The sequence below is a fragment of the Rattus norvegicus genome, chromosome 10, assembly GCF_021556685.1.
Source record: "Rattus norvegicus strain SHRSP/BbbUtx chromosome 10, alternate assembly SHRSP_T2T, whole genome shotgun sequence".
Classification (NCBI taxonomy): Eukaryota; Metazoa; Chordata; class Mammalia; order Rodentia; family Muridae; genus Rattus; species Rattus norvegicus.
The window spans coordinates 22,661,854-22,672,496 of record NC_141543.1 but is presented as its reverse complement, the minus strand read 5'-3'; the positions used below and the strand labels follow the sequence as shown (position 1 = coordinate 22,672,496).

At 46.6% G+C, this 10,643-nt stretch overlaps 1 protein-coding gene across 4 annotated transcripts in view; it reads left to right on the top strand.

The window, feature by feature from the left end:
• The first annotated feature begins 2,842 nt into the window (after positions 1-2,842).
• Positions 2,843-10,643, top strand: part of LOC102552476 (uncharacterized) — a 30,408-nt gene continuing 22,607 nt past the window's right edge. For 3 of the 4 annotated variants that reach the window (XR_015631507.1, XR_015631506.1, XR_015631508.1), the window contains exons 1-2: positions 2,843-3,044; positions 4,281-4,347. The gene's annotated coding sequence lies outside the window, so the exon portion shown is untranslated. The remainder of the gene's footprint in view (positions 3,045-4,280; positions 4,348-10,643) is intronic. The other variant, XR_015631509.1, reaches the window with a different exon arrangement.

Sequence of the window (10,643 nt, the reverse complement as noted above, 5' to 3'; positions counted from 1 at the left end):
CTGGTGTGGATGCCACTTAACCCCTTATGCCACTAGTCTGCATACTTGCTAGATACAGGGCAGGGCTTGTGTTTTTCTCCTCTCTGGTAATAATGTCCAGCACATAGTAGGCCTACAGCCTGTGAGATAGCAAAATGTCTTTAAGAGTGCTGGTGAATTTCCTCAGTGGCAGGTGCTTTACAGGTGCCACCTCCTGACCTCATCAGTAGTCCTGGAAGGGGTGGTTGCTAAGCTCAGAGAAGGGACATTCGGTTGGGGGTGGGGGTGGGGGGTCAGGCAGCTGGGAGCTGTCAATGCAGACCTGGCACAGGGCCATATCTACCTCAGCTCCTGAGGCCTCAGTTTCTGCAAGCTGGCTCCCAGATGGCCTGGAGCTCTCCTCAGAGGGCAGAGATGGCTGCAGTAGTCTGGATAGAGTTTGAACCCACCTAGCTCTTCTGACCCAGGCCTTCCTGTCCTTAATACCTTTCTGGCCCACTCTGATGGATTGCCAAGGGTAAGTCAGGGCGCCACCCAGACATGAGAACAGAGCCAACCTCTGTTGTGCAACGGTTGCACACGTCTCTGTCCTCTGATCAGGCCTGGGAGGGCTGAGCAGCTGTGATCTGTCGTTCAGCCCCCTCCTTTGAGAGAAGTGAGGCTCAGAGAGGTTAAGCAACTTGTCCAAAGTCACACTGTGTTCAGAACATCCTAACCGGAGTCAGTGTGGTGCCAGCTGCTTGGCTGACTTAATAGCCCTTATCTCTTGCATTGGCTTCCTTAGAAATACAGGCAGAATGGTGGTTCTTACTCCAGTGTGTAACATTTGAAAGCAAGGAAAAAAAAAAGACAAAATGTATCGGAAGGCAGTTCTGTGCGGGGCAGTAGTATCATTGTTACCAGCAAATTCAAGCTGTTTTGAGCCTGGGCCAGGAGCGTAGCTCACGGGCTGGATGTTGGTTGGAGGAATTGCATTACTTCCTTCGGAGTTTGCACATCTAATAGGGACAGCACCCGTTCTGTAGGGTGATACAACATCAGAGAGACAGAGAATGACAGAGTCCAAGCCAGGAACCAGACCTAGCCCTGCCTCTCTCTGCAGAGCCTCAGTGGCATGAAGCCTAAAATATTTACTCCATTAAAGGGAAAAGTCATCCAGCCCCTGACACAGGCTGGTGGCTGGAAGGCCCAGGAACACATTCAGTTGACTTGCACTATTGTTACTCTGTGTCTATTTATAAACTCTTCCTCCGGGGTGCATCATAGAATGCTACTGGCTTTGGTCCCCTATTTCAGTGTGTAGAAGGCACATTTGTCTTGTCTTAACAGTTCTTTTTTTCCCCCATCTTTATTAACTTGAGTATTTCTTATTTACATTTCGATTGTTATTGTCTTAACAGTTCTTTTTTTTTTTCTTTTTCTTTTTCTTTTTTTCAGAGCTGGGGACCGAACCCAGGGCCTTGCGTTTGCTAGGCAAGCGCTCTACCACTGAGCTAAATCCCCAACCCGTCTTAACAGTTCTTAAAGTGTGACTTAGGCAGAGGCCTGTCCTAGTCAACAACTGGTAGCAACTTCCTTTCTGATCTAGGCATGACTTAGCGAAGTGGGGATTAGGGTCCAAGACATTTAGGTCCAATAAAGTAACAAGGCTTATCATAGAGAAGAATTAAAATATGTCGTCATGCAGCCACGGTGATCAGAGCAGGAAATGACCTCAAACAAACAGGGGAACTTCAGGAGCTTGTTGCTTATGGCAACCGAGGAGCCTCGTAGTGGGGCCTCAGCCTGGAAAGACGTCAGAGGAGTGGGCGCAGGGCAGGGCCTGTGTTTTTCTCCTCTGCAGTAATAATGCCCAGCACATAGAAAGACCACAGTCTGTGAGATACCAAAGTGTCTTTAAGAATGCATGTGAATTTCTTCAGTGCCAGGTGCTTGGAGAGCTCTAAACCAATGTGCATTGGAAACACTTGGCAGGTGGCTCCACTGACTGACACTTTCCTCCTGGGAGCCAGCCCCTGTCTGCCCAGTAACCTGGTAACAGTCATAACCCAGCAGACCACTGCTCAGAGATGCGTTTGTCTCTGGAATAATACCTCCTAAATTTTTGCTGTAGGAGCATTCCCCCAGGAGGATCATCTGCCCCTCCTCGCAGCATGTGAACATTAGGTCCCCAGTACAATGCTCAAAGCGAACACGCCGACCAGTCCAGGAAGCAGCAGAGGGGCAGAGGTAGTGAGATTCTACCATTTCTACGGGCCCCTTCATGGCCCGAGGACATAGCCCATCAGCCATAGCTGGCAGAGTCACACAGTGCCATGCACTGACTGAGGGAACTGACGCCTGCAGGAGAGGTGATGGCTCTCTCCTGGTTTCTTTCCTTTTAACAGAATAGGAGTTGAGATATCATTTCCTCTTCATAATTAGGAAACAGTAATTAACATCATCGGGAGCAAATGAGGTCTGGGGGGGTGGGGAGAATTGTCATCCAAGGAAGGTGCAGAATCGCAGATGAAGACTTGGAGATCGTGAGACCCAGCGTCTCACTTTCCCTTGTGTGGGAAACTTCCTTGGAGGCAGCTCTTATTAGTAACAACTATCTGTCTCTCCTGGAGGGTTGCTGGGAAGCTGGCCTTCTGCTGTGAGCTTCCTATTTACATCCTGGTATGACTGTGATACGAACCCAGAAGGAAGAGACCCTTACCGCCGCCATGTGACTAGAAAAGGGAGTCAAGGCCAAAGATGCACCCCAAGTGCCCCCGATCTGTCTTCTAAGGCCTTTATCCTTATCTTCTGGGACACAGAGTAGGTGTGGCACGTGGGTGGGGCGTTACGGCATTCATTTGTCAGGGATGATAACTTGCAGGGGCCATGTCTAGATGCTTCTGGAAAGGGGAAAGCGAATATACTGGCACCCTGGCCCTTCGGCAGGGCCCGCCTGACTCACTGACCGCACTGGACAGATGACTCATTCGCCAGCCTTGACCTCAATGGGTTTGGCCACCCATGGAGAGTGAAGTCACACCTCCAGTGCCCTGAAGCATTCTTCTCAGCCAACTCCAAGGCAGGTCAGGAACAGGCTTGGGTGGGTCTGCTTGGGGTCAGGGACAGGAAAGCCCATGCATGCCTCTGTTGATCCTGACTGGGCTGCTCACAGAGGCCTAAGCCTTCCCTCCAATGGCTTATTTAGCAGTAGAAACACTACAAACCAAGAACCAAGTCCTCTCAAGAACAGAACTTGGTCAGCAATCAGTGTGGAAGGCCAGGAGTGTGGTAATGAGGTGACCACAAGGTCCTGATGGGAAAATACAATCTTCAACTTTCAGCAAGCTGTTGCTGATGTTTGCTGACCCCCCCTTTGGGTTCCTGCAGATGACGCCCCCATCTCTGTATTCATATTTACCTAAGGTTCTCTCTGTGCCAAAATTCCCCTCTCCACAAGGACACCATCCATGTTCGATCAGGACCACTCTGCCCACCTCGCTTTGTGAGCCACCATGTTGCTGGGATTTGAACTCAGGACCTCTGGAAGAGCAGTCAGTGCTCTTAACCGCTGAGCCATCTCTCCAGCCCTGCCCATCTCACTTTGACTTGCTTACGTGTGTAACTGACCATGTTTCCAAATGTCATGGTCTGCAATACTGAGGGGAGGGAAGATGTTAGTGAGTCACTTTGTCTTCTGTGCTTTCAAAGAGACCCCTTCCTAAACGTTGTACAGATATGTTCCCTGGATAGGAGGGCCACCCCCATCACTCTTGGGTATGATGATTCAATACCCTGAACACGTCACTTGACCCGTGGGCTATTCATTTAATGTAAACCATGCGAAAAGACGCAAGGGTGAGTTGCTGTATTTGACTTTGTGTCATTAACTCCCTGGAATTAAATGACACTCACACATTCCACCAAGATGCTGTAAGGGGCTGAGTGTGAAACCACAGAGGGGGCAACAGAGCCACAGGCACCAGAGCCCTGAAAGATTGTGCATCTCAGCTCACGGGGACGTGACAGACATTGATCTGTGGATCTTGAGGATGTGGCTGAGTAGGGCTTCTAGCCTAGCATACCTGGCTTCAAACACTTGGACTGGAGCAGCAGTGGAACAAACAGCAGCCCTGAACATCTGGCTCCAAGCTTAAACCATACGAATTTTACAACAAAATGTGGGAAGATTACTCCGTAATCCCATAGGTACTTTGAGTCAATTTAGAGTTCAAAATTTAAAAACAATCGAAGAAAAGTTTTATAAAAATTAAAGCCATGTTGTTATTTGTTTGTTTGTTTTGTTTTGTTTTGTTTTTAAGTAATATCTTCATGATCTGAAGCTCTGTAGGCCAAAGGGCAAAAGGAAGGAATGTTTCTAACTTGGAGGTAAGTGCTGATCTCACCAATCACAAGCTCTCCCCCAACCCCTGCCTCTGTTTTGTTTTGAGACAGGGTCTTTCCATAGCTATGGCTGTCCTTTTTCTTCTTGTCTGTGGGTTGTGTTTGTTTTCTTTTGCTTTTCGAGACAGGGTTTCTCTGTGTTACCTTGGCTGTCCTGGAACTAGCTATGTAGACCAGGCTGGATACTCATAGGTATATCCGCTTGCCTCTGCCTCCCAAGTGCTGGGTGTAGAGGTGCACACCATGCCTGCAAGAGAATTCATTATGGCCATCTCTAAAGCAGAAAGTAAGGGAAGCATATTCCCATAAAGAAAATGAACTCTCCTGGCCTGCCTTGGTGGTTGAGGCAGCATCAGGGATGATAAATAAAACACAAAACTTATGGGCCAAGGTCACATTCGACACTCTGTGAGTTGAAAGGCATGAATAAGAAAGAGCTCACAACTGAAGAAGTCAGTCACTCCCAGCTGGAATTTAAGTGTAAGGTGCTTTTAAAAATTAAAATGCAGACAGTCCCCAGTTAGAAAGGAAAGATTGGGGCCCTGCCTCTTCCCGAGGCTCAAACCTCTGCTCGGCTAACACCCTAAAGGACAGTGCCATGAGAAGCCTATAATATTGAATCTCTAACCTGGACAGCACAGTGGCAGCTTCCCCCTCCCAGCCAGGACTCTCTGAACAGTGTGGAGAGTGACTTCATGCAAATCACAGAGGGCCGGGCCATCAGCTCAGCCTCACCTGCTCTCCTGTACCCCCCCCCTCAGAGTCACCTCCCACCTGGCTGGGACACTGGGGAAAATGAAATGATCCAGCCCCATCCCAGTGATGCCATTGTCCAGGGTAGACAGGATCACACCGGAAATGGTCTCTGAACCATGGGAACTGAGCACAGAAACAGGTGTCTAACTCAGGTGAGGAAGACATCAAAGGAGGGGCTAGGTTGGGGAGGACACCTCTGAAGGGTACTACCTCCCTGCACCCAACCCAGCCCGGACTCTGGGCTCACCCAGTCTCAACCTTACCCTTTCCTAGTTCTAGGGCAAGATGCTGGGTAGAGAGGAAGTGCAGAGAGACTCTGTTTCTCAGTCCTGCCGAGAGCCAACTTCGTTCATTGCTTACCAATGAACAGCAAGAGAATAATTAGATAACTAGATGAAACTATAAATACATACACCAAAGGGTATGATGTATGATGGGGGGAGGGAGGGAGGAGAGAGAGAGAGAGAGAGAGAGAGAGAGAGAGAGAGAGAGAGAGAGAGAGAGAGAGAGAAGAAATACACACACACATATAAATAATTTAATATCTATAGGGGTTCAGTTCCAGGGCCTCCCGCAGACATCAGAATCTCCAGATGCTCCAGTGCTGGCTATAAAATGGTAAGGTCTATGTAGAGAGCATACATACATTCTCTTGAAGTCTAAATCAACCCCGGGTTACTACTCTACCAAGTACAATGCAGATGCTGCTTGCTAATTTTATACCAATACCCAGGGAACAATAGTAAGAAACAGCATGGCGTATGTGCAATACCAATGCATTTTTTTTCTCTAAATACTTTCGATTCCTGGTTACGTCCATACAGCAGAAGCCACGGATAGAGGGCTGATTCTGCATGTTTGTGTGAACATGTATGCAGGTGTGTGCACAAAAGAGATACATAAAGTAGGGAAAGAGGGAGGACCAGATCTTTAGAGAGGAGAGGGGGCAGGGTGTTTAAGGAGGGTGTTCCAGGAAGACCGTTGGGAGAAGCTGACGTTTGAGTAGCTGTTAAAGTGGAGCTGAAGTGAGCTCCGGGTTACCTAGAGGGAGATCATTGTAAGTAGATACCTCAAAACAGGAACTAGCCTCCCAGGGACCAACTTAGCTTACCAGCTTAGAAAGGAAGAGACAAAACCAAAACCGTCTATAATCACAGGTGACATAATCCCATGTGTGGAAGGGCCTAGAGAGTGTAAGAATAGACTAAGAGAAGCAGAGCAAGAGTGCTGGAGAGTAGACTCGGTAGTTAACAGCATTTGCTATTCTTCCAGGGGACCCTGGTTCGGTTCCCAGCACCCACAAGGTGATTCACACCAACTCTCTGTGACTCCAGTTTCCAGGGCATCCTCTTGGAATTTCCTCTTCTGACCTCAGCAGGCACCAGACACGTCTGCAGGCAAAGCATCCCTATGAATAAAATAAGTCTAAAAAACCAGTGAAAGAAAGAAAGGAAGGAAGGAAGGAAGGAAGGAAGGAAGGAAGGAAGGAAGGAAGAAAGAAAGAAAGAAAAGAAGTGGTGTGTGGTGTGCTAAAGAAGCAACTGCCTCATTTGCACGAGGCCCTGTGTTCCAACCTTATCACCCACTTAAAAAAACAAACAAAAACAACAACAACAACAATGTATACCCGTGTCGAGGTCACAGGTTAAAAGAGTGGTTACAGAAGTCACGTTTATTTATAGATTCCCAGGGAACAATCAGAGAGCGAAACTAAAACCATGACTCAACTCACAGCAGAAGGGTACAGATGGCTACTGAGTGATACCACAGACCTTTGCCGCCGAGAAAATAAAGGTGAAATAAGTGGAGTGGCCTCCCGTGTTGTTAGAGGAGAAGATGTGATGGTTTGTGACGATGTTCATTCTCCTCAAAGGGGTGACGAATCCACGAAATTCCTGCTAAAGTCCCCCAGGCTTCTCCTTGGAGTCTGTGAAGCTTGACTCTAAGATTAAAAGCATCTAGAATGACCAAAAGAGTTTAGAAAAGAAACAGAATTATGGGACTTTCACTTCCTGACTTCAGATGTTACAGTATGGCCACAGTGGCTCAGTAGCAGCAGTGATCAGGGTGGAATCAGTGGCCAGGGCAGCAACAGTGACCAGGGTAGCATGGTGCTGGCAGGTGCTGGCAGGTGCTGGCAGGTGCTGGCAGGTGCTGGCAGGTGCTGGCAGGCAGGCAGGCAGCTGAGACAGGTCTGGCAGCTGAGAAATAAGTTCTCACTGGTGGCCAGCTGATTTTGACAAGGGTGTCAAGACAATTTGCTAAGGGGCAGATATTCTGTGTAAAGGCACTTGCCAAAGGCCAACATTTCACAAGTCTTCTCCACCTAGTAAAACTTTCCTGTAAATCTTTTACTCTCTTGATCTATCAAACTTTCCTTTATGCAAAGGCCGTCCTCCACCCCCACTAGCCCTGGCCTGGAGTGGCCAACACCCTTCCCCATTTCTTTCCTTTCCTTTGTGCCAATTCTTTTAAAACTACCCAATCAAAAAACAAACAAACAAACAAACAAGCAAACAAGCAAACAAACTGAGGCTGGACCCAGCCAGCAGGTGAAAGGCACAGTCATTATTTGCATGAGAATAAACGTAAGTGAGCGTCCTGCCCCGATGTAATTGCTTGTCCCACTTGGCTCATGACATACCCTTTTTTGGAAAAACAAAAAAAAAAAAAAAAAAAAAAAAAAGGAATTGCCTTGCTGAGTTACTTACACTGTATTGTGCTTGTCTTTGTGGAACACGGAGAGTATTTGTTTCTAACACCACAAAGCCCGATGACACTAGTTAGATTGCCCTGAGAAAATACCATAACCACAGCAACTTGAGGAGGAGAGGGTTTATTTCCACATCACAGTCCATCATTGAGGAAAGTCAGGACAGGAGCCAGGAGACAAGAACTGAGGCAGAGGCCATGGAGGAGTACTGCTTACGGGCTAGCTCAGCCTGTTTTTTCATAGTTCCCAGGACTTACCTGCCCAAGGTTGGCAACCCCCACGATGGTCTGGGCCTTCACATATTAATCACTAATTAAGTAAATGCCCTATAGGCATGCCTACAGCCCAACTTTACAGAAGCAGTTTCTCCTCTGAGGGTTCCTCCTCAGATGACGGTAGCTTGTCAAGTTGACAGGAAAAGTGGCCAGCATGGATCCCAGCACTCTCAGTGTCGGAGGGACCTGACTCCTCATAGCTGTCTTCTGACCCCCACCCATGCATACATACACACAAGATAAAAACAATGCTACTTAAAAAGAAAATAGAAGAATTGAGACCCCTCCTCCAACACACACACACACACACACACACACACACACACACAAAATTAACTCAAATATCAATAAATGTAAGGGCTAAGACAATAATTCATTCAGGTTCTAGAAAAATGAGGGCTGGGGAGATAGCTCATGTGCAAGCAAGAAGACACACATAAATTTTTAGAAGGATACACAGGGGAGGGGGGGTCTTCAAAGTTCAAAACCACAGCTAGGCAGGAGTCTTAGATACAACTCCAAAGACGTGATTTATAATGGAAAAAAAAAAGATTCAAAAGTGTTGTACCTTAAAAATCACCATTCTATAGGTCAACCTTGATTGTGGCCATCTGTTCATAATTTATGCCTATTCTAAATTATCACATCATACACATGATATTTATATACTTTCAAGTCACTTACAACCCATGGAAATAGGATGGGGGTGTAGCCACCATTAAGCCGCCACACACATAGGGTGTGCGGCCCCTCCCACATAATTAAAAAACAATAAAAATAAATTTGGAAATAGTGTTTTAAAAAGAAAATAAAAGGGTTGGGGATTTAGCTCAGTGGTAGAGCGCTTGCCTAGCAAGTGCAAGGCCCTGGGTTCGGTCCTCAGCTCTGGAAAAAAAAGAAAGAAAGAAAGAAAGAAAGAAAGAAAGAAAGAAAGAAAGAAAGAAAGAAAGAAAGGAAGGAAGGAAGGAAGAAAGAAAGAAAGAAGAGAAAAGAAAAGAAAAGAAAAGAAAAAAGGCTACGGGAGGGAATGCATGCTTTGTAATCCTAGCATCCGGGAGGTTGAAGCCGGAAGAGCCTCACAAACTTCAGACCGGTCTGGCAATATCATAAGGCTATATCAATAAATAAATGAAAACAAAAGAGAGGCAGAGACAGAGAGGAGAAGCAGAACACAGACATGGCCAGAGTGTAACTGCACTTGTCACATAGCCTAAGGGCCTGAGTTGGATCCACAATGAGGAGGGAGAAGAGACTCCACAAAGGGGTCTTTTGGCCTCCACGTGGCATGAGCATCCCCCCACCATATACACAAAACCAAAAGTAAATTAATTAATTTTTTAAAATGAAAAAAAAATTTTAAAACAATTTCTCAAAACAACTTTGGGAAAGGACCGGAAACTTAAAAAGATGAACGACCCAATCAAAACACCGAACAAATGATAGGTACAGACATCTCTCAGAGAAAATATGGCCCTAGCTGGCAAGCACAGGAGTAGGGCCCAGCTCATCACCCTCAGGGATGGGCCCATGGAAACCACAGAAGACCACACACACTAGAACAGCAACAATCACAAAGGCAGATAAGAACACATGACCGCAGGGGTCTGGAGAAGCAGGAGCCTATGCTACAGCAGGGGACAGCATAGAATGGTCCAGCCTCTTCGGAAAACACTTTGGAGGTTTCCTAAAAGTGGAGTGTATATATAAAATAAATATGTGAATTTAAGACAAGCGTTTGATCCAGCAGTTCTCCTAGGAATCCACCCAAGAAAAGGGGGAAAAAATGTATTAACAGAAAGACATTTAAGTCAACACTGACCATAGCATTGTTTATAATATTACCCCAAATTGAAAATATCCTCATTTCTTATCAAGTGATACAATAATTTCATGATAGGAAAGCAGCCAGACCAGTAGGCTGTCAGACAATATATAATATTCTCCACACGTATCACTTACATGTCCAGAAGAGGCAACTTTCAAGAGGCGGTTGCTAAGGGGTGGGATGGGGATTCTGAGTTGTGCACTTGCACAGTATGAAATTCACAGTATATAAAATATGTGTGTGTGGGGGGGGAGCTGCACGCGGTAGTGCACACCTTTAACCCAAGCAGAGGCAGGCGGGTCTTTGTGAGCATGGGGTCAGCCTGCTCTATATAGCCAGTTCCAGCCAGAAATTCATAGTGAAACCCTGTCTCGAAACAAATAAATTTAAAGGTACCACAATATGTGTCTTTTTATCTTTTTAAAAGTGTGTGTGTGTGTGTGTGTGTGTGTGTGTGTGTGTGTTTAAGAGAAAGGGAGATAGAGGAAGGAAGGGAGGGAGAGTGAGAGAGAGAGAGAAGGGAAGGAGAGGGGTAGAGAGAGAGAGGGTGAGAGAAGGAGAGAGAGAGAGAGAGAGAGAGAGAGAGAGAGAGAGAGAGAGAGAGAGAGAGAGAGAGTCTGGAGACTCTGGGGCTCTAACCTCAGAGCCTATATACTGGACAAGCCCTAAGTGATAGAGCCTCAGCCACAAGTCCATTTTTTTTTCAATAGGA